This window comes from Paralichthys olivaceus, chromosome 8 (genome assembly GCF_024713975.1).
Source record: "Paralichthys olivaceus isolate ysfri-2021 chromosome 8, ASM2471397v2, whole genome shotgun sequence".
NCBI classification, from domain to species: domain Eukaryota; kingdom Metazoa; phylum Chordata; class Actinopteri; order Pleuronectiformes; family Paralichthyidae; genus Paralichthys; species Paralichthys olivaceus.
In genome coordinates, this window is record NC_091100.1 from 8,635,512 (window position 1) to 8,660,620 (window position 25,109).

At 44.0% G+C, this 25,109-nt stretch overlaps 1 protein-coding gene and 1 long non-coding RNA gene across 8 annotated transcripts in view; one reads left to right on the forward strand and one right to left on the reverse strand.

The window, feature by feature from the left end:
* Window positions 1-25,109, forward strand: part of bnc2 (basonuclin zinc finger protein 2) — a 155,652-nt gene that overhangs the window by 114,926 nt on the left and 15,617 nt on the right. The window lies entirely within an intron of this gene.
* LOC138411165 (uncharacterized) overlaps window positions 1-25,109 on the reverse strand; it is a 136,473-nt gene that overhangs the window by 22,278 nt on the left and 89,086 nt on the right. For 2 of the 4 annotated variants that reach the window (XR_011243812.1, XR_011243813.1), the window contains exon 4: window positions 708-830. The exons of 1 other annotated variant lie outside the window; for it this stretch is intronic. This is a non-coding gene — a long non-coding RNA (uncharacterized lncRNA). Of the gene's footprint in view, window positions 1-707; window positions 831-4,480; window positions 6,471-25,109 lie in introns of those variants that run through there. One more of the 4 variants, XR_011243815.1, reaches the window with a different exon arrangement.

Here is a 25,109-nt window from a genome sequence, read left to right on the forward strand (position 1 = left end):
TTGATACTGATGTCAGGGGACATTATTTGATGACAAATTACTTTACCCTAATTCTAACACTCAAACACTCGCTTGTACTGATTTAGGATTAGAATATAAAGTTTCGAGGCCAAAGGAGAAAGCATGTTGATATCTACTTGAATTCAATATTTTATAAATTGCCATAAACACACACTATGAAAAAAAACCTATGTTCTATTGAAGCCAACACAGATTTTCACATTTTCTTTTAAGGTTAACTTACAAATATGGCTCTGTGTTTTTCTACCCTATTCACTCATCTCACCTTTTCCTCGTCCCTGCCTGCACGTCACAATGTATAACGATAACCAGGTACACTCAGGATACGGAGAAAAATCCATCCGGTGTGTTTGGTGCACTGTGTGTGATGGGTGTCAGTGTGCACGGGTGTCAGTGATGCGTCAGAGAGCTCAGGGCACCGAGCTGACAGAGTATACCTGCAGCTCCTCTGATGCCTGACCACTGAATGTATGCAGCGCAGGAAGAGGGAAAACACACACACACACACACACACACACACACACACACACACTTATATTCCAATGAAACACAGCTTCCTCTTCTCAGACTGACACATTCTATTGGTTGAAAATATGACAGACGGCTACATTTGTAAAAATCCTAAATTATAACGTCTTTCTTCATACGGCTGTTATCTAATGAATGTTAGTGTTGCGTCCACTGACCTGTCGTCCAGCTGAGGCATCGTTCACCTTTAATCACACCTCAGCTCTCGTCTCATCCTCACTTATGTTCTTGTGATCTCATTTATGGAGCTCATACTTGCACACATGACTCGAGACATGCACCTGGGAAAACACACAAACTTTGTCCTTAAGTTTGGTTTTCTCTGTAATCTTGAGGCTGTAAAGTGTGTGTGTGTGTGTGTGTGTGTGTGTGTGTGTGTGTGTGTGTGTGTGTGTGTGTGTGTGTGTGTGTGTGTCACGTGCTGCCTCCACCTGCACCGAGCTCTAGAGCTTCACCAGGGCTCATCTGGTTTGATTCTCTCCCAGTGAGGATATATTTCAGAGACCTCTCACAACTCACCTGCTCCTTCTCAGCAGAAGTGAGCCAAACACCTACATACTTAACGTACACATTGATGTTGCAGGAATAGCCGCCAACAATCACTCGACTGTTCATTCATAGCAAAAGGTGTCGGGTGTTGTCTCATCGCCATCCTGCTTACATTCACCATTTTACCACATCAGCATGAATGCATTCAAGGCATCTATCATTACTGTAATGTCTGTAATGAAGGTTAGAGACTGACCTCATGTTCTCGACAGTAAAATAACACCACAAAGATGCCATCATAGCTTTTAAGGTCAAAGAAGACATAAACTTTACCCTCCTGCTTCCTCCCTGTAATTGACTACTTAACTGAAGTAAATACTTTAATACGTGTATATGCGCTGCTATTTAGGCTCATTAACCTGAAGTAATTAATCCATGTTATTAAAAGCTCAATGGCTTTTTATTTTGATTTGTAAAGGAGAGGAATAATGCAAGACATCAATAATGATTAAAATGAGTGATCGTTATTCTCCCCCTCGTATCATTCGTTTAGAAATCACTTGTAGCTTGCCCCTCACTTTGTGTGCCATCAAACAAACACAGTAACTATAAAAACACTCATTCATAGAAAAAATTAAAGTTAAAACAAGCCAGGAGAGAATAAGTCACTGCTTCTACATGTCCAAGTTTTAGTTTTAAAGTAATTTAATATATTTAAAAATCACCTTTACCCCATGCTACACCACCTGCTGGCTTGTGGGCTGTGATATATTCCATAAGGTGATTCTCCTGAAATCTCTCACAGCAATTTTAGACAGCTTTAGCGAAAGGTGTTTTAAGATCTGCTGCTCGTTTTCCTCCTTTGAATCGTTTATCACAGCTCAAGATCTAGTTAACACGTGTTATACCTTTAAATTGATCATTAATCATTCATTGCAAATTTGGTATTTCTTAGATAAAACTAAAAACAACCTGAATGGCACTGATTAGAGAGCACACCTGCACCAAGGCCCAACAGTCCTCTTATGATACCATGTTTAAATTCACAAGAGCTGCACCAAATATAAGTCTCCTGATTCTTTTTTTTCTCATCAAGATCCGTGAATTATTCTCTGAGAAATTGTTGAAAAACGCAATATTTAAGAAAGTGGAAATAAATTCTTGGATCAGCCCACTGATCTGAATCTGCACCAGAGTTTAATGGGTTGTCCCCTGACCCATCCCACCAGGTTTCAAGGTAATTCATCAAGCCGTTTTTGCGCAATGCTGCTAAGTAACAGATTAATGCAGATGAAAAATATAAACTGAGGTAATAAATCACTAGTAGCAGGAAGAAGCATTTTTCTTTTCACAAACAATGTAAACTTTCATGAACAAAGAAACCTGTATTTATTGATTTATTTTAACATCTTACCATTTAAAAAAGTCTCAATCACAGAAACTCTTATTTTCCGCAGAGCAAATTACAGCCATGACATTTTCATCTGATAGTAACTGAAAGTGTTCATCTCTGAGTGTAATATTTTTTCTGCCCTTTACTCTGCTTTATATCTCTCTATTGCGGCCCCATCCCGCTGACTTCAATTTCAATCCAAGGCAATATGTGAACAACACAGACACATTTCTTCATTGCCAGACCCCTTTGCCCTTCACTTTGGCAGGACTTTTACCTTTTCCTCTCCTCAGCCCTTCATCATTTTCTCTCTCCTTCTACTCATCCCTCTCCCCATTCCTCTCCCATGGTTGTTTCCAGACAGACCCAGCAACAGATGCCCCCCCAACTCCACCCCATCCCACAGCCTGTCACTGCTCACTCCTCTGTTCGATACCGACAGATGGAATTGCTATCAGTACTGGCTTCTCTGTCTCGGGCCTCTGTCTCCCACACTCCACACTGTCTATTTTGTCTTCCTCTCTCTTATCCCTTACCAAATGAAAAATAAGTCGAGAGAGGGGGTGAACGAGTGGAAAGAGATGGAGAGAGAGAGATAGGCTGCAGCCGCTGCAGCCAACATGTGGGCCAAAGCCCAGGGTTTTCCTGAGCGACATTCTCAGTAATGTTCTGTCCTTGTAGAACATTGGGCTGCCTCCGCTTTTATGAGATGTGGTTTTCCTGACTCCACACGGCTTCCAGGAGACCCAGATGGAACCGCTAACAACCCCCACCGCCGCCACGCAACCACACACACACACACACACACACACACACACACACACACACACACACAGTACACACACACAAACAGTCTTAACCCTAATTGCTCACACACTCTGAGGAATTCTTATTCAAACTATCAGGCACATACACAGCCACAAAAATCACACTCGTCTCCCCCAAACGGCCCTCCAGCACAAGGCTTTGTTTCAGTGGCACATGCACATCAGCGTGTTTTGTAACATATTCTCCTTAAGTTTTTAGTTATGTTTCTACTTATTTGGTAAATACTGTATGTTGTTAATGAGCAAAACTGTCTGAGGTAGTTTTTTTTTGGTGTGTTTAATGGCCACAGGGGGGCTGTGCTCTTATTTAGAAAAAAACTTGTGACTGTAATGTTGTACATGTGTACTTACACATGTGGAATATGAGATGTAATTACATGGATTAGGGTGCAACAGTGTTTGTGTAAGACAGGAAACCATTTCCAGTTGCAGGTGGGTCCTGAGGCCGTCGTGAAGGTACCACTTGGCTCCTCTATAGTGGTTTACAATGGTATTTATTGAGTTAGAGTCACATTTCAAAATTTCTGTCTTTTTTTTTTCTCCCCCCTTCCTCCCCCTCACTGCACTCCCTTTCTCCACTTTCTGTCTCTCACTCTGTCAACTGTGAAGGTCACCATATCTCTTGATCCTCGCCTGAGAAACTTCCATTTTAGGTAGTCGGGCTCAGCACAACAACATTTTTTGGACACAATCCCCTTCCCCAGTCTCCTCCATGCGGCACACTTGTAACCTCTATTTTCCTCCTGTCCTCCTCTCCACCCTCCATCACCTCCCAGCGCCTCCCCTTCTTTTCAGAACCTGTTTTCTGTTATCACTACTTAATGTCTCACCCTGGGAGATGGACGGGGGAGAAAGTATTCTCCTAAGGTGGAAATTCTTACGTTCATATGGTTATGATTTGGTGGGGAGGTCAGGCTCGGTTTTTGCTGGAAGGCTTACGGTTGGCTCTGTGCTGGCCGTGCTGGGCTCCAAACACTTCAAAGAGGGCCGGTGTACTGAATCAAGGTGATTCTTACCCCCTCCGCACACCCGCACCCCTCCTACCCCTGCACACACACACATACACACACTTGTCCTCCCTCGTGCTCTTAAGGGTGTCTTCTCCCTTCTCAGTCTCAATCGCTCACTTCGAGCTAAGCTGGAGATAAAAGGATGTGATTTCAGATTAGAGGATCAGTCAGAGAAATGTAGAACAGCATTATCAGCGAAGCATTAAAACCTTACCTTTTGATAAGATAATTTTATATTAAAGAAAACACCATTTTATCAGCAAGAAATATTGAATCCTGCATGCAGTTTATCAGCGTTAAAAATGTTTCTTTTTTTGTTTTGCAGAAAGTATAAACCTCTGCGCTGTCACTTTTCTCACAGCTCGCGGAGCTCCCAGCCAGCTCCTTACACAAGTTCTGCCCATGCCAAATCCTCCGTCCCTCGCTCGTGAGTCCTGAACCCCGAGCTTCAAAATGAATTCAAGCTGGAGAAGCAAGGTTATGAGCAGGTTACACTGTATGCTGGAATTTGGGAAATAATTCCCCTTATATTGAGTTTGGATGGTAGTACGAATTTTGCCCTATATCCAACAAGGCCTCACAAGCCGCTGCAAGTTTAGAATTGAGGGGGAAAAAAAACACTTAAACATACTGAAATTAAAGCTGTGCATCCGTGTGCTTTTATGTACTCGTAACACCTTTGCACATGGTATCGCATGCTCCTAAAGTTTTTGTTTTTTGGTTAATCATTTTCCTGTTTTTTGGCTCCATGAAGCTGTTTTTTCAATGTAATATTAGATGTTTACAGCAATGACAAATCAGACAAAACTGCATACTGTCATTGCTTTACACAATCTTAGCTTCTGATGTCATCAATCTCCTTTTTGTATTTTTATGTTCTGTCCTCATTTTCACCGTCTCATAGCTCGACTTGTCTCATCCCTCCACTGCTGTCTCCTCTGTCACCTCTTAAGGATGTTTTCTCAGTGTACACTGTTCTTAGCTGTCGTGAACTACAGTCCTGTGCTGCTGGGTTTATATTATATTATTTACCTTCATATTTTGGTTGATTGCTAGATGTGCTCTCCTTTCTCTCTCTGTGGTTTAAAACATTTTTCACCTGCTTCATAAATGTATGACCTAAAACAAAGACCAAGGAATCATAATCTCCTGCAGTACAATCTTGGATACTACATTATACTGAGTGGGCCTGTACTAGCAGTCCATGTACTGTGGCGTAGGATCACGGATACTGTATCAAACAAAGTGATAAAAAAAAAGTACACACTGCAACTTCTTCTCCAGAGACATTTAAGTAATTACACCATGAGTGCATCCATTACATGCTTGGTGGCCACATGTATATTTCAAAATGTTATGGGGGTAACCTCGTACATGGTCAAATTTAAAGATCATGAATATTCCATGCCAAAACATATGGGAGTGAGAAGTAAGTGTGTGTGTGTGTGTGTGTGTATGGGGGAATACTCTAATCAAATATGATAGGGAGTTCACTTGCTGTGCATGGCAAACATGGGAAGTGAAAATGATATGTTTAACATACATGGTCAGGTCTAGGGACTCCCACGGGATCCCAGTAGGGGATTGATCTAACTACCCTCAGCACACACCGTTATACGAGCGCCACCTTCTTATCCATTTCCCCCTTAAATCCCCACGATAAGGCCGACTTCAAAGCCTGGTGGCCAATCCTGCGGCTTTGCTCGAGATGCTGGTTTGATTCACTGGCTGCATCTCTTCCCATGGCCCTCATCACACCCCAACACACACACACACACACACACACACACACACACACACCACTTTCTACTCAGTTTCAATTATATCTGAGAAAAGCAGCTATCCTTGTATACCTCGCGGCGTCTCCAAATCTAAGTGAAGAAAAGGGGCCACCAGTGCTCCTCTCCTCCCTTGTAACTTCCACTGGCATGTCATAATTAGAATAAAAAGGAATATTCTGCCTGTGTTAATGGGGCGCACACTCACTCCCCATCCCCTCTGAACACCCTGTTCCTCCCGTCTCCTCGCTCGCTCCATGTGATATGCGCCATACTGATCTGTGTAATGGGATCTCTGGTTCTCTCACTGCACATTTGCCTTTCTCTTTTTAGCCGGTGTCCATGCCCGGGGAGGTTTCCTCTCAACAGGTCCCTGCTGCCGCCCCGGTGTGGCTGCCGATGCTCGCATAGTCAGCTGCACACTCTAATTGAAACAGAGAATAAGGATTTTTTATTTACCTCAGCCAGGCTCTGCCCCTTTTACTTTTTCAAAGAGGGCAGTGTTATAATTACCTCCTTAAACAGAATCCCTCTCTATCTGTCAGCATCCCTCGCTTCATATATCCCTTTTCATAAGTTATAATATCCTGTCTTGCCCACACTGGGAAAAGGAAATGGCCTCTGAATTCTGAAGTGGCTTTTCAGGGGGCTACAGGGGGGGTGTTGTTGCAGAGGGAAATTGAATTTTACTTCAAGGTCAGCGACACTAATGACGGCGAGGGAAGGTGTTGATCTCGTGCCGCTCTGGTTTGTCGAGCAGTCTCCCACCATATCGATCTGCACGAGAGATTCTAGTCCCGCATTGATTGTCGCGCTGAATTGTTTGGAGTGTGGTGGAAATCACTGGTGTGTAGTATAAGTGGTAATTTGGGACTGTAGGCACTCGCAGCAGTTGTAGACGGACAGAATAAATAACTGTTTCGAACAAAAAGAAATCTTGTACAGATGATAACGCACAGTGATAGTAAACGTCCTGAACCGCTCCCCCACATTATGACTGATGCTTAATATAACCACTGAAAGTGTAAATGCCGCGCAAGAAGCCCAAAATGTGCACAAACACTCACACAGCCCCACACAAGATCAGGAATACACCCACCCATCCACATACCAGCAGAGAGAATTTTAACCAATCACTTTCATGATTCACTGCTGCTTGTATGCAAGATGGTTAGTTATGGGTAGGTGCCCTGTGGTGTGAGTGAATGTGTGTCACTTCCCCCACAAATGGAAACATTTAGACACTGAAGTGTATCCTGAGGTGAGAGCTGTAGAAGCTCTCACTCATAAAGTAGCGGGGAGGCAGCCTGTGGAGGAAATGAGCTAGGCAGACTGGTGGAGAGAGAGGAGCGTGACACACAACTGAAGGACCTCACACACGCGCACATAGACACACGCACACGTGGACGTTAGTGACACACACACCGGTGACTGCTGTGGCCGTGTTTTGCATGGCGTCTATCATGGACTTGTTTGTCTCCAGCTGTGTTTGACTTCCTGCGTTCCTACGTGATGCCGTGGTGTCACTGGCAGAAGGACACAGTCTGCACTGTACCGCCGTGTTGTGCGGTAGTTTTAAAAAGGTTTGCTGACCCCATCGTGAACCGGCGCCAGTGCCGAGACACCTGCGGAGTCCACCCCAGAATACAAAATAACCTGGGACGGTTGCTGAAACATAATGGAGCTTCTCAGTTTAGACTTAAATGAAACTATATTTTAAACAGGCACTTTCCTGGGGAGGGGGCCTCACCACCTCACTGGCTTGTTGTGAAGCCCCCTCCCTCTTGCCTCTGCTCCACCTTCGTTATCCTCTTTCTCTCTGACGTGTTGTGCATGAGTGCTTTTATTAAGCAGGATGACCTGTCATGCAGGTGTGAGGAGGAGGTGATGACTACCCCCTCGTCCTCCACTGATCCTCATTCTCTCTCTCCCTCTGACTCTGGTCTAAAGAAAGACATTGCCTCTCCTCTACCAATTGGTCCAGCTTCACTTCACCTAGGACAGGAGAGGTGGACCGAGGGCTGGAGGAGGAGGAGGTAGTGATGAAGCCTCGGAGTGAGAGCAAACCCGTGCAGCCAAGAAACTTCAAAGTCAGTTGAATTCCATTGTAGGTCAGGCCATTTTTTAATGGTGATTAGTATTAGCCTGCGTTGCGAGCTTGGAGACATTTTTTCTGTGTTTGTTTGTTTTTATTCCCGGGCCACGCCAATAAACAATCAGTGCATTAAGTGGCGAGCAAATGGAATCAATTCATCCAGTTTTGCGCAGATGAGTGCAGAAAACGAGGCGTGAAGCAGCCGCTCTCTGTGTTTGGAGTGGCTAATTAGGAGCCCATTACAGGGCATCTCAGCATGGTGCTACCCTGATTGTTTATTAGAATTTCACTAAGGTGAAGGAGAGTGAGAGCGAGAGGGAGAAAGAAAGGGGGACTAATAGTAGTAATAAATGGATAATAAATGGATACACACACATACACACACACACACATATGCAGCCGTGGTAAATGCCAGCCCCTGGGCCTCCTACAAAAAGGGCTCTTGTAAAAGTTGGGGAAAAAAGGAAAAATCTCCACCAGCACTGTGCATATGTTTGGCTCCGTCCTCTTAAAGACTGTCTTATTAAATGGGTAAGTGGCTGAGTGCTGGGACCACCAAGTGAGCCGTGCTGTCACTGGCACACTGCTCTCTGTGGGTTGAGTGCCGCAGGCGTAGACAGGATATGATATAGGGTCACCAGAAATGATGGTTTAGCCCTCGATGATGCACGAGTTCCCAGCACTCCCTGCTCGGCCTGCCAGTGGCATTTCTAAGACTTTTATAGTCCTGGATTTTTTTTGTAGGAGACGCAGAGCAAAGTTATAGCATCCCACAAACCTACGTTGGAAATGTGCTTATGTGTGTGTGTGCGTGTGTGTGCTGGAAGGAGAACACAGTAATCGACAAAGACAACGGGGCTTTCTGAAGAGGGAGGATCAATAGACTGCTACAGGTGACTGACCTCAGTGAGCATACACACATGCAGGCGTAGGCTCATGTACTGGTGATTGTGGCATGTGCTCCTCCTAACCTCTGTGTGTGTGTGTGTGTGTGTGTGTGCGTGTCTTGTGTGTGGACGTTTACAGGCAGCCAAGTATTACTCTCTCTCATCTTCAGTATCTAAGGCTTGATGCCAACTGCCGCATTGGTGCCAGGCTCTGCCTTATCACCTCCTTGGCGCACACACGCACACACACACACACACACACACACACTTGCATTCTTACTCACTTGTGCACTTTAAACAACCTTATTGCAAGAGTCTGTGCACAGGCACTCACACACACCCGTACATGATGATCTAGCCTCCACATAAACAAAGATAAGAGCAGGAACGCGCAGCAGAGGGCCCCAAGAGGTACGAAGCTATTACTGGGAGACCGCGGTCGCGTGGCTGTGTGTATGTGCGTGCAGCCCTGTTTGTGTGTTTATGCAGTGCCGGTTGCAGAGCGGAGTCCTGCGTGTCGCCACCATTCGCCAGTGTTGCACAAGTCACCGCTAGCTGCATAACAGGAGACTGCCAATCTGAGCATGAGGTGCTAAACTCCTCACACCAACTTCCTGTCAAGTTTGTTGCCACCAGCCGTCACAGTGCGTAGATTCCAAAGTTATCTGACAATATAATCACAGCAACCCACTGAACAATGTGCCAAAGGGTGCTGACAATTTGACAATGACTGTCAGCAGCAGCGTCTCACATTAACCATTGTATCACACCTTTGTGAAGCGGTGCGGCCTACTTATGTATGGGGTGTGCTGTCTCCATCTTGATCCCTGACAAAAATCCCAACCTGCTGAGGTGACACAGTACAAAGTGTTTTTCCCACTTTGCCGAGCTGACAAACCTAATTACTGCGGTGAAATTCCTGGGATCATTCCTAGATCAAGTCTCCTTAGCACCGTGAGCTGTACATCAGCGTCCCTCCGGAGAGGAATGTCTTCAGATTCCATTGATTCCCCATATTCCCAGGTCTGATCACCGAACATGTCTCAATTGCTCACTGAAATTCCCATAGTGTTATCTTTAGCTTAAGAGCCATTACACGGTAGAAAATACAAGATTTGCCTGTTGAGGGAGGTGAAATCTCGTTACCTGTTTATTAGCTTTAAAACCTTGAGGCCAGAGTTGTAAAAGTTTGTCAGCATTGACATCGATGACTCGACTTGTCATTTATGAATGTTTTAAGAGTTTTTCTTACAGGTTCCATATTCAACTCATAATCAGTCCCTTTTCAACACAGCATGATTCGAAAGCTAAAAATAGAGCGTTTCATGCACTTTTCTCTGGCTGAGTGACAACACTTTGCCTTTGTGTAGCGCTGGAATGAATTCCTCAGCATTATGACCACATCAGTTCCTTCAGCTCTTTGAAAATAAATGCAGCACCAAGGCAGTTTTTTTTCTCCTGTTGTTATCAGAGCGAAGGCCCAGCCACCTTCTCCCTTTATGGGCATGTTTTGCTAATCTTGCTACTGGCCTCTACTTTTTAAGTTGAAACAGGTGTTGCAGTTATAATGCAATCTTGTATTAGTGCAAGTGCCTGTGCTCATACTCCTCAGAGGCTGTGTTTTCTTTGCAGATTCCTCTCTTAGCTCGGAAGCCTACCCCTTGTTTCATATAAGTTTGAAACAAGTCATTACAGCTATTTTAACATGGATGTAATTTTAAGACGGCCTCTCGGTGGGTCGGATGTTCTCGTTCGGAGCCTTGTCGATGCTTCAGAAAGACATGAAGAATTTGTGTGCTGGCACTGAACCAGTCGAGACAAAAGTCATCTCCAGCGTGAGTCACAACTCATTCCTGCTTTTGCCATCCGCTGGGTGCGTGTTGGGCGAGTTTTATTGTCTGTCTTAAAATAAAAGTGATATAAAGTAAAAATCAATCTGGCACAAAAACTCAGCAAAAGGTTTTCTTCTCGCGTCCCCTCAGCCACCCTCCTCTCGGCCTTTTCTTCCATTTTCATGTCTAAGGATAGAGGGATTAAAGGGAGGCCATGTCTCAACCCTGAAGAACTGTCATCACTCAAAGATGAGCGGTGCCAAGCTCCTCTCTCCCTGTGTCTCCTGCTCTCTGTCTCTGTCTCTCTATACATTGCATACACAACATCCCCATGGTGCTCTTTGGCCCTTCTCTTCATCCTCAACCCACTCACACACACACCACAACGATGATTTACTGTCATACACTCTTTTTTGTATGTGTGTGTGTGTGCCGTTATGCATGCTTGTGACTAAACGTGTGCACACATGTGAACTGTGTGCATGGCAGCGGCCACATCAAATAGGCGAAAGCAGCAATCCTCTGAGACATTACCCCATCCATTCTCATTCCCCCATAGTGATTCCAACACAGAAAAAAGTCAACATTTCAAAACCTGAAAAAAATAATAAATAAAAAGTAAAGGCAGACTACATCTGGCACATTGTCTGTACTTAAGGTTTCCAAGTATGTGTCTGGGGAGGAGATCTGGTGGGACGAGGCCCGAATCGGCTTGGAAGCAGTAGAAACGGATGTCACTCTGGAAATTTATACGGTGCGGTTCAGGGAGCAACGGCTGTAAATTGACAAGTGATGCTTGTGAGCAGCGTTACCCGTCTGTTTCCCTTTCTCTCATCTTCTATCTTTTTTTCTGCTCATCTTTTCTTCTCGTAGCGTAGCTGTTACTTCTTACATCTGTGCTTGCCCCGAGCATTATTGTTAACGGGTGAGAGGTACAAAAGCAAGCCAGAAGACGAGAGGCGGGGGGGAAAGGTAGCTCTGCACTGAGACGTGGGAGAAAATTACTTGTATTCCCAGTGTGACATGAAATATAGCGACAGACAGAAAAAATGTGAAGTACATTTGAAGCCAGTATCTTTAATCTCTAAATATAATCACTGTTTTGCTTGGATGGATGTGACCCTTAGGTCTTGTTTTGACAGTGGTGCAAGAGTGTGAAAAGAAGGGAAACTGTAATACAACTCTGATAATGTGATACAGAGTCACCAGCAAAACCTGATCTCTGAAACCAGTGTCCAACATCAGCTATAATCTTTGTCATTTTGTTACTGAAAAAAAATATTAGGTGTAACCTGAGCTTTAAGGCCAAAGTGTGTGTCTGAATGTGTGTGTGCTTGTGCAAACCTCAGTGTGTGAGTGTGTGTATCTGTGCTATAATGTGATCGAGTCATTCTACTGTATAAATGTCTCTAATGGCAGCACTCCTTTTAATAATGCAGGATCCTCTTTTCTCTGTGACAGCCACATGAGCCACCAATCCTGATACGCTTCCTCCGTGCACAGCAAGTCAACTAGACACAGAGAGTGTGTGTGTACGGGCCATGGGACTGGAATATGATGCTGAACACACACACACACACACACACACACACACAAAGAAAAAGGAACATTTTGTATACTTAAATACTTATCCTTACATAGAAGTCATTTAGAGGTTGGACAAGACGATTTGTGGCTAATATAATAATTTATCAGATCCATGATTTTGATTAATAAAATTACATTTCTAAAATTTGGAAGTAAAATGTATTGTTTTAGCCCCATATCTAGTTTCCTAAAATGCTTTAAAAGAACGTGAATTGTCTATTTGTGGAAAAATACTCTATGGTTTAAACATATTTAGATACAAATTAAGACAAATTGAATGATCCTCTAAACGGCACAGAATCAGCTACTATTCAGTGCGATGCCAATCCATGTGGAGAGCATGTGTGGCAGAAGTTTGTGAAGGATCGCAGAAGTGTAGTCAGCCAACTCAGCCACAATCTGACCAAGACCTCATCGACCAAGAATAATTTTTAATAAATGAAAATTTTATTTTAAAAAAACTATTTTGCAGTATAAAGTCAAAATCCTCTTCCCTAAAGTGTGAGGATGAAGCGAGCGACTCAGTGCTCACGCTGCCCAGCCAATGACATCTGGTGGAGTGGAGTGTGCTTTCCCCCACCAGCATTGCCGCACACCAGTTGAGAACAGACAGATGCAAAGACCACTGTGGGAGCCCCCGTCTCTCTCTTTTTTTTTTCTTTTTGTTCTCCCAGCGTACCAATCGTCTCTGATATGAGAAACGTGCTGTCACGTCTGGGCCTTCCAGAGAGAGAGAGATGTGAAGGGAGGGATAAAAGTGGGTGGAAGGAATCACCAGGGCGCGGACACAGGAACTCTCACTCAGCCGCTCTCACGCACACACATGTGAAATGTCACGGGCTGGAACATCAATGTGGGTGCCATGAGGATGATACCCCTTTAGGGTGACAACGTGATGAGATGGGTGTATTATACTGTGGCTTCGGTGCAGCATGGTACACGTTACGCGCCTCACCCCTACCCCGTCTCTTCCGCTCTCTCCCCCTCTCATTAACCTCGCCTCTGATTGCCCCCAGGACTCCCTTGTGCTAATTAGAGGGGGGAAATATGTCTACGATGCATGCACTCCTGTACAAACACACACACATGCACGCACACACAATTTTGCACGGCTGACAGAAAGGCTGCGATAGCTGGTGTGAGAATGAAAGGCTCATCTGCCATTGTGTTTCATCTATACTCCGAATGTGATGGCAACTGCAGGGTTAAACCCAGCAGGTGACGGTTAGCAGCACTGTTGATTCCTTTTTACGCAGACAGCCTTCATCTCTGCAAATGCTCACTTCTGGATTTAGCCGCGCTAAATCCAGAAGTGAGCATTTTGTCTCAGCGTGACACAATTAGGGCTTGAACTGCATATGTAACTGTGAATTGATCACTTCACTTGTTTCCGACTGTCAGTCACTTATTATAGCTGATATTAGCGTCCATTGTTAATGGCAAATTCAAAAAGGAACATTGAATTAAATAAGACAAAAAAAGACTATAATTCCTTCACGTTTTAATGAGGATTGACCTCTTGTGGTGAGATGATCAGAGGGATGCTGATTAACTGACTGCCAAGATGAATCACTTCACACAAACACGAACGCACACAGTGACTGTTCCCTGGTCCTTTGTGAATTAAAGCCTATTGACAGAGAAGCGGCCTCTTCCAGCGCAGACATTTCTGATCGTTGACATCTCCATTCAGGAGGCGTTTGTGATCTGGGGAGCAATTTGTGTATAAAGAAAGGGCCTGTTCTCGTTTTTCTGTTTTACGTGCTGCTAGGGACAAGCACGAGCAGACACAAAACATGTTGTGGGAGTTGTACAGCAAACAGCCATTTGTACCTGGACGGGGCCGAGGGACAAGGGGAACGAAGAGAAAGAGGGATGGAGAGAAGGAAGAGGGGGTTGTCAGGATAGAGGGAGGTGGGCCGGGGGGTTGGAGAGCGAAAGAGAGAGTATTTAAGAGCACTTGAGTGCCAGCATAGATGTAGTCACCTCTCCCAGTGGACAGAACCTGGCCCCACTGCAACATGGCATGATTTTTCACTTTAGCAAGCACCACTCAGTCGCCCTCTCCTTCCTCCTCTTCGCTCAGTCACTGCGTGCTTCAATGACTCCATCATTCCCTTTTCATTCACTATGACTACAAGGGACAAGAGTGTGCACGCTGACAGACACACACACACAGCCGCGCACACAATTTGACCCATTTGCCCCCCTGCCACGTGCAGTAAATAATTCCAATGTGAGGGCCATTAGTGAGTATCTCAAGGGTTAAGAGGGGAAACTCACAGGCAGTCAGATGGGCAATTAGACAATAAGAAGATGAAATGTCTACTATTGTTTGGTTGCTTAATTGTTTCACAGGGCTCACATTAGACCTGTGGCTAATTCATATACTTAATGTCCTTTCATTTGCCCTGCTTTTTCCCTCAAGAGCCTATATACTGTACAGAGGAGGACACTTACACACATGCACAGACTCACACACACATTAATTGTATTGCTACCTCTCTCACATGTGGCAGCAGGTCACTCTGCCAAAAATCTAATGATCAACAGACCCGGTTTCCATCAGTGCTCAGGATTCAACATCCCCTCAGACTAAAGGAAATGTAAGACACAATTATACAAAGTATAGAGAGGGCAGAGCCAAAACTCTTCGCCTGTCCTCCTGCATTCCAACTGCAAAACCAAACTGTTAACGTACAGTGTGTGTCTGTGTGTGTGTGTCTGTGTGTGTGTCTGTGTGTGTGTCTGTGTGTAGACCCTGAAGCAATGCAGCTTGCCATTTAAGCTGAGGACTGCACCTTACATGGCTAGAGCACAGTTTTGCCAGTGACATAGCCTTTTAAGAATTAGTGTCACCAAGCCAGAAACCTCACAAGGGAGACTGCCTCTGAACACTGTAATGCGGTTTAATCGTGTGTAACTCTGCTTGCCTTGTGTGTGTGTGAGTGTGTTTATGTGTCGCGCAGCCTGCAGCCAGTGGCGTACACGTGAACCTGTGGACACACTGACTGGTCCTCTGAGCCTTTAGTTTAGTTCAGCCACTGTCAGAGGGATCCTTGTATTTTTCCACAGGCATGTCAGAGGATTACACAGTCCCTCTGCTGTTGCACTGACCTCCAACTACACACTCAAACACTCACACACACATACATCAAAGAAGCTCAGCGTAGTGCCCGGCACTGAGTCGGGGGCACACTGGCCCACTCACTCAGCAGGCTGCTGGCACACACTCTACATCTGCCTGCAGGGATTGCCAATGGCAAGCATGGCCTCTCTCAGTGTGTGTGTATGTGTTTATAAGTAAAATACTGCATGTTCCTTGTTTGGTATCTGTGTTTGAAAAGGTGATTACAACTTCTTATGTGACACATTTTGTGTGAAGACCAGCAAAAAAAAAAAAGCTAGTTTAAATTTTTTTAATTTCCAAAATGCTTCCATTTCACATTAAATAAATATCCACCGCCCAACTTGGGGTAAGAGAAAAAAAACCTAAAATTTGAATCACACAGCATATCCGCTTGATATCAGCAAGACCACGTTCCTATAGTTTTACTTAAAACTTAAGAAAAAAGAACCGCATAAAAAGATTACCCCCGCCCACTTAATTTTTCAAAAATATGACAATTTCATTTCTTCAAGAAAGCACTATAGGCTTTATTCCAATAATTATAATGACATGTTTCCAAACTTTCCCATTAATACATTTTCAATCTAACTGTTTTTTTAAATACTAGTTTACATAGGCTTTCTGATACAGATTTTTTTTTTTTTTAAGAAATCAGATAAACAGGCACATGTAATTGGGTGTTGGGCGTAATGAGCTAGAGTTATGTGCAACATGAATTATTAAAGCACCTAGGCACATTTGCTGAGGGGAAGATATGGTGCGTGTGAATTATCTCTGATCGATATATAGAGTTTAACATGGTTCCTAATTACGCCCCCGTTTGACCACACGCTCACCTCTTCTCCCACCTTTTTGTTTTCTTCTTTTTTCCAAGCTTTGCTCGCATCCCACTCTTCTTCTGTCAGGCGCTTTGGCCTACACACAGAGCAGCTATACAAGCACAATACGAATCAATGGGTCCAACACATTAACACACAGACACACAGTAGACAAGGTAAGGGCTTTGAGACCTCTAACCCAAATACCTCTAGCCCTCCAGGTTGATCAATAGTAAAAAAAAAAAAAGCATTAACTGCCCATCGCGCCCTTTGCATCTCTCTCACTCCTCGCTAATAATTCTTTCAATGCTATCTCTCTCTCGTTCCTTCGCATTTTCTTCTGTGGCAGGGAGGAAAGTTTATTTCCCAGAGCTCCTTAGAAATCCCAGAAGTCTGCATGCCCCCATCTCACCTCCAAGCCAGAGCCAGACACCCTGTTAAAGGCTATTACTATCGTTAGCCTCCCCCCCACAAGACTCAGACAGAACACGGACATTAGCAAATCCATACTTATTGCATCTGGGTTCCTCTCACTGCCTTGTAATTCATATGGAGAGACATATTAGCACGACATATTAGGCTGGCAACAGGTCTGCGAGGTGAGATGCTACACTGACACTGAATTGACTTAGCGGGAGCCTCACGGGACCTTGTAGGGCACCGCTGCTGGCTGACGACTAGGGCCCGGTCTGCCTGTATTGAGTTTCTGTGATGGCTGTTTAGCTTGTAGTGCTACACAGGGCAGAGCGGGGGAATGGAATGTGCTCCGGCTCATTGCGTTTACAGACAGGAACCCTGCCGACCACAAGGCTATAGGGATCAATAGAATTGGACTGCACAGCACTGTAAGTCCAGGCCAGACCCAAACACAGGAAGATTACGTTACACATAGATGGCAATCAGGACGAGCTTAGTGTTATCAACACAGCGAGAAACACATTCAATTGCACTTAAATACAGGCAAGTGTTTCGTTTTCGGATGGCATCGTCTTTTTTTTTTTAGATTCAACCATTACAATACATTCATGCAAACACAAAAACGCACTCGGTTCCTATATCTGACAGACACTCTCATACAGGTTATGTTTTTGTCTGGGCCTAAACCTCCAGGGGGCCCTGCATCCCCTCTCTGAACAAACAGAGCGGCGGCTTGCTTCACTTCCTCGATGTCATTGGGGCCAATCGCAGACATTGTGTGGCCTGCCGGCCTGCTGACACGGCCACCCAGCCAGCCAGGGATTTGCCGCTGGGTCACAGAGTTGACATTTATGAAAGGAAGTTGCATGGAGAGTTACAGGGAGTTGACAGTCCTCTCATCAAGTCGCACTCCAGAATTCATAAACCTGCATGGTGCACACCCCTCTGTTTCCAACAATAAAAGAAACAATGAAACTGTTAAGCACTGTATGACCCTCCCTGGGCCCACTACAGCGAGAATGACAGCTTTCATTTCCCTGACTAGTGGCACTGGATTTTAAAGTTCATCGCTGGGTATTACAACTTATAACCCACTCAGAGAAGGGACCTCCCTGCATGAGGTAAAATACAGATGTTTGATCACCGCCAGATATTTAAATCTTAGGAAAACAAGACAACCCTTCGAAACCACATTCAAAAGACAAAAGCCTATATGTTGAGAATACTCTTAAGTGGGTCGTATGAATGATTGTGAACGAATATTTGTGGGCCACAAGGGGGAAAGTGGAGTTTAGTGGACCGTGAGGAACAATGAAAATCTAAAAAGGAGAAGTCAAGTGAAATGGATTGAGTGTGTTGAAGACCAGATGTGCCGTGGATGGATCAAACATCTGCTGGATCTGCAAGGCTTCAACGTTCTTGTATGACCCCCGTCATCCCAACTTTCTCACCATGCGTCCCCGTAAACCTTTTGTTCTTCATGAGCCGCCCCCTCAGAGAGATCAAAAGTGGTTTCAGTAACTGATTATATTCTGAGCTTTCAAAATAAAAGCTATTCATATGAGTTTTTGTATGGAATATGCTTTCAAACATGTACAGAGATTTACAAAAAGCCACATTTTACAGTGCAGATTCGACTTTTTTTCTGTTATTGTTCTCCTTTCTGTTGTGATGGTCTAGAGCTTTTCTTGGTGTATAAGTTACAGCACAAAGAAGCAGCACCAGATGGTAATGGTGTTTATTTTTGCAGTAAGTAATCACAATTCTGGAACATATGACAGTAGACAGGCCCAGGGACCTGGAACCATGCCCCAAGAGATGTGAGCACCACTTCCTGTTGTACCCACATGATCACAGACATGATCACACATACACACGTGCATAAACACCAACATCCTCTGGGCCACTAGCGACGTGAGCCCCGAGGCCACAGGGATAGATGTGTGCTGGCACATAGGTTGGGGTAGTGTAAATTACACTGCAGCCACACTGGCACTCTCCACCTCCAAGATGGATGAACGAGCCAACTTACATGCCAGGCAACAATTCCAGTGAGGCAGTTTAAAAACAGGGAGACTGCAACGTTTGTAATTTGGAACCGTTTTATCCACTCAGTGCACTATTTCACTTCGATAAAAGAGCTATATTCTTAAAAAACACTAATGCACTTCCATCATTCAACCTTAGTTGTAATTTACAGTGTTTATGGTCCCTGTCTTTATTTCTTCCTTTTGAAAACCAAGCCATCAAGATATACTGCACAAAAATGTGAGCCCCAACGCGTAGTCACTGACTGAGGACAATAGCTAACATCATACACTGCTTTAAGGACTGATTTACAATTACCTCGTCCTGCTCAACATCTTGTTGCCAATTCTCCAAACAGTCAGCATCACAGATTCCTAGTTAACATGACACAGACTCCTTTGGGGCACCTAGAACCCCTTGTGGCCTGTCCTCCGTATGCAACTCAGGCCAGCGGTGAAGTACTGTCGGGGAGAGGAGTGGGGTGGTGGGAAGGTACCACAGTGAGAGAGAGGCTCGAGTTAATGGTCTTGCATCTTCCTGGCAGCATGTCAATAATGGCTCTGATCACATTAAGTAAAGAGTCCATTAGCTTATTCTCTTTCCTCCTGCATGGTCCACAGCAAAAACACAGGAGAAAGCTGAAAAGCTCCTCTAATGCAGTGTGTCTGTGCGTTACAGACACCTCTGTCTGTTCCCAGTGAGATCCATTCACAGCTATTTCCTTTTACAAATAACATGAAGGTGATGTGTGGGTTATTTTGATTGTGTGGAGATCAATGCCACATTCCAGGAAGTATAAAGAAAAAAAATTACCATATTTCTGCAACTTTTTTTCTTAACTTTTTATTCAGAAACAACCTCTGACATGCAGGTTTAATGAGCTGGAGCTGGAAATACAAGTTATGCTTTTTTTTAGATTTTAAAGTGTCTTACGAAAGACGGTGTTTACTACCCATTACTACCCTATAACGTGACGGGTATTACACAAAAGAGAAAAAAAATGACTGATACATCAAGACACAGTACAAACATGTGACCATGTGGCCAAGGAGCAAATTGTGAGCATATGTTAATGCACCTTCTCTGCACCGGCTTCCTGCCAAAATAGTAATCAAGACAAAGGAGATGTGATATAAGAGGGAGCGAAAAGCAGGTTGTCAGCCCCCCCCATCTCTACCAACACACACACACGCCCTGGACAGACAGACCATTTCTCAGCCGCCTCACTGCTCTCCATTGGCCCTGGAGGGAGCACAGCGGCCCCCACATCTGTCTCCCAGGCCCATGACAGACCTGGCTGCTGCATCCAGACCCAGGAGATCACACGAATCATCCTCAATTAATGTGAACCATCAGGCGTTCCCTCGCTGCTCCTATCACCCCACCCCTCTTCTCTGAGGCATCCCCTCTAGCTCAGTGCTGGGTCCGCTGAGTTTTACACATTGACCACAGCTACGGTTCCTTAGCACAGTTGGGTGAGGCAAGCCAATGTTATTGTGTATGCTTTGTGAAAAGAGACAGGGAATCGATACACCAGTCCAGAACCAGATGCCGCTCACATGTAAGTGCTGCGAGGCGGTTCTTCAGAGGTTCTGAACTCAGAACAGTCGACTTCGCTCTGCAGCGCACCAGGGCCTGAAATGGTTTCCATGTGCTGACCCATCTGCACTGCGGCTGGGCTGTGGCCAAAGGACTGTCCTTTCCACTTTTTAAAGATGACGAGGGACAGCTTTTAAACGAAAAGGGTGGCTGTGATGGTGGTGCGGGTCGGAAGGGGGGGGTTAGGAGACCTTTTTGAAAATGAATTTTTTTTGTAAAATACAGATGATGAAAATTGACAATAAAAAACGGAACCTGTTTACTAAAGGCCACCTGGAACTTGGGATGTGCCAGATTGTGACTCACCCATCTGTGGTGAAGTCCTCAATAATAATCCCAGCCTGATCCCCCCCATCCTTGCAGTCTGCAACTGCACTATAAATCTCACTACAGTCGATTAGTGTGCCCTTAGCAACAACTAACACACAGTCATGAATTTTTAACCAAAGCCATGAGTTAAATCAGGTTGAGAGGTGAAGGCAGGGTACCTTGCGGCCTGTTAGTTGATCAGTGCGTCTGGCCCGGCAAAATAAGCCCCTTGGCCTCTTCACGTTTACTCAGATCAGAGCACAGCAAGCAGTTCTCTCTGGGACTCATGAGCATAATATTGACCAAGGCACTGCCCTTTGCATGGCTGTTAATTACATTATAAAGTAGGAATCAAAGTTGAGTGGATTTGTTCCAAGTTCTAATCAGGAACATGAGCTGGTGCAGAGGGTCCTGTCTGGACTTTATTGAATAACCCGTACATCCATGTCAGCTGTCTTAACAGGGTTGACGTTATATGGCAAATCAGATTTGGCAAGTCTAATTTTAATGTGTATGTAACGACATATGGTCTTCCAAAATAATTTTCTCCTTCAAAGCTAAAAATAATGTTTGTCACCTTTTGACAATTAAAGATAGTGAATATTGTATTGTCTATGTCATATCTATTTAGGCTGTATATGCATATATTAAAAGAAGCAAGACATGTACAAAAGTGAGAGAATAAAATATAACATCATTTTAGGAGCTGATTTAACTCTTGTATCTCATGCAACTGCAAATTGTCACTTATTAAAACCAAACACTTTCTGCTGAAGTACAAGATGACACCAATATGCTATTCTCTGCTCATTGTTACCCAGGATAGAAGGGCTGGCATTTGTTATATTTACATATTTCATAAATATCCAGATCACTGCCTGGCCCTGGTACAAGCACCCACACTGTGACATAATTGTTACTGATTGTTCCATAGGGATTCAACTGTTTGAGGACAACATGGTTTTACTGTTGACTTGTTAACTAAATATCAAAGTACAGCAGATTGCCATTTTCCTGTAAAGATGCAAGTTACTGCCTCGCAGCTGAGAAAACATCAAAAGGTGGATACACAAGGTCACATCCAAAGCAACACATTCTTTTGATGTGCAAAGCATAAAGGAGGAATTTACAATGATCACACAGTGCAAATTTCAACCTATGATTCTTACAAATGTCCTCCACCCACGTCTGGACGTAGCTACTGATTTCCCCGTGGTCCATCACAGGGGAAGAAGTAGATCTCGTTGTTCACACATGACCTCTGACCTCTGCCACTGGGGAGCCAATGGGGGAGCAGACTGTGCCTTGGGAGCTCTTGCCCTCTGATGTGATGGCTTCAGGCAGTGGGCTTTGCATGAACCCATCCCCCATGGCACCCCTTGCCACTAGATCCTCTGCATTATTCATAGATGGGGTGGGGTGGAGCGGGGAGAAACAGAATATGGAAAAGGAAGCACCAAGGTTCAAGACCTTCTCAGATCACAAGGAACTTCTGCTTAACCTCCCCTGAAGTAGCAAACACAGGGATAGAGCAGTTTTTTTAAAGGAAGTGGATCTGAGAGCAGGACTGAAGATCAATGGGGGATTCCCTCGAGGCTTGGTGGAGATCGCATTCAGTGCAAGGTGACTGGTGAATCAATGTGGTTCCCATGGTTCATTTTGCCATTGTGAGAACTGATCCTCCTTTTTGCGATAATGTGATACTGTCTCATGATCAGTTTAACTGCCCCTACATTTAAGTGGAAGCAGTGTAAGTACACAGGTTGTACATAACTGCACATCATGCCAGTTCGTATGTTAACATGATATTATGTTACACAAGTTCCATGGGTGTCTTGAGATATCTCATTTGTTCTAGTGTACACAGACACCTCAACACAATGTTAGCTAATATCTTTTCTTTTTTTACAATGCGCCCAGCACAGCACCTCTCTCCATGCTGACCAAATAGACTCAATCATTGACTATGATAGGTGATAATTAGTGAAAAGCATATAGATGTTAAGCTGTTAATCCCTAATGCACACTATGCAACCTAACAACGCTGCACAACCCGGCTCTTAATACAGCCCAGCACATAACCTGCTAATTGCATAATTGCCTGATTTGTTTAAACTGACAGTGGTGCCCTGGTCCATGACAAGGCCATCATTTGCTCATCCTCATTGTCAGCAATTTGCAAGGAGGATACCCCACCACACACCCCAGCCATGAATTAAGGATGCGTCGCAGCAGCGGAGAGATGAATAAATATAACCGTTGCTAGATTAATTCTGAGAGACATGGAGGCAGGCGGATAAAATAAACTAATAGCAGCAGGCTGTCCAACAGATAAAGTGGGTACCCTCTCGTCTCTCTTCTGTAATTACTGGCTAATAGTCATTAACCTGGCAAACAGAGGTTTAGCTGTATTGTTTAAAGGACTCTGGGATGCATAATGACAGACTAATATGTCATAGCACTGGCGGAGATGGGGGAGGGGTGGATTAATGAGATTTTCCTGGAGGGAGTGTACAAGAAGAGGTGGGGCACGCCTGGAAAATATAGGGGAAAGAGGGCCACATTAAGCTAATTGGAAGATGAGTGCCTACTTGTAAAAGTGCTTCTAATGGCATATTTGTTTCTCTCACAGCATCACAGGGCTAATGTAGGGGAGTCGAATGGTGAGACCTAGTAAGGACTATAGGGGCCTGTGTTTGTCTACAAATGTTTGCCAAAACACTTTATATATTCAATCTCCAACCATTCATGCACATTTTTTTCTTGGCCTTTGAATGTTTATACATTTTATGGGGGTTATCTCCATTTAATATTTTTGACCGCGGAATTTAAAGATGATCTACTGAATTGTATTGAAAGTCTTCTTGGCATAAAAAGCAGTAGCAGTTTCTACATGGACTGAACCTTGATCCAGTTTCTCCTTTCACGTTCTTTTCTAGACTGATTTGCTCTGTTTTAAAGTTTGTGTTGACTCTCTGCTCAAAGCCCGACCCTGGCCTCAATGCTTGTTGGCCTCCAAAACTCAATTGACCAGTTAACGAGGAGGGCTTGGATAGCGTCCTCTGGCCTCCTCGCAGGGTCCAGTGCATAGCAGAACCACTGACCTTCTTCTGACAGCTGGTTGGCCCTTCCATGCACTAATAGGTTGCAGTTTGGCCCGTGTCACTGTTTTTTGGCTTTTGTTTGACTTTGCGAGTGGGGAACTGAAGGAACAGGGTGGGACTAGAGGATGGAATACAAGCCTGTTATATCCAGTCAGTGATTGAGACAGGGCAAGTGTGAGTATGAAGGGCATTGGTCAAGTCATCTTGTTGATGTGTGTAAAAATGCTTTAACAACTTTACTATTGATTGAGATGAATCCCTATTTATTTCAAGTTCACATTAAAATCACCTCCTTTATAGGGGTTTATGAATGTTTTGAAGAACAAACATCCAAAGTGAACCAGTTAAGAAAGTGACATTAACATATCTTAAACTGAATTAAACTTGGCCTACCAATGATTGCCATTCACTGCTATTATTCATAGGAATAATACAGTTAAATTGCTTTCAGAATTTTTTTTTCTACTTCTAATCAGAGTTGTAAATTCAGGCTAACACTCAAAAATATTTTCTCTTTTTTTTGTCACAAGAAAATATCAAAAGACTGCAGCACTTCTTAGAACTACAATTTCTTTAGAAATGATCTGGCTGTGGAACTATTTAAAGATTCACTTTCTAATCTGCTTTCATTTTTTGTTTCAATTAAATCAAATAAAAGTACTAATGCCCATATGGCCATGCAGTATGAAATAATAGTGCCCAGGCTAGAATTTAAAGTCATACCTTCAGGCAAAAACTCCAGAGCGCGCACAGAATGAAAGTATAAAATGTTTTTTAATGTATATTTAACAACAAATACCCTAGTGACTATTGATGTTTCGTCTCAGAAGAATCTATTTCTCCAGTATTTCTAAGGGCATGATATGAAACCACTCACACTTTTATTTTCTCTGTTTTTCTGCTCTTCTTCCTCTGTGTCTCTCCCTGACTCTCTCTCTTTCGCTGTCTCTCTTAAAACATTTATCTTCTGTTTTCTCCTTACAGGCCCTTTGTGCTTTGTGATGTTGGTTTTTACAGCTTTTTACTCACCAGAGTTGCCATTTATGTTTTATAGATGCCAGCAGCTTGGAGCACATTTGAAATGTTACCATTTCACTGTGACTAATTGTCATCGCTTGCGTTATTCCCTTGATGTCACTTGCGCTTGGTCCCCCAGGAACCTGTGTGTGAACTGCCGTATTTACACTGTGTCTTTCTCTCCCTCTTTCATCTATTTCTATCTTGTTCACACAAACACTATCTTACGTAACAACATCT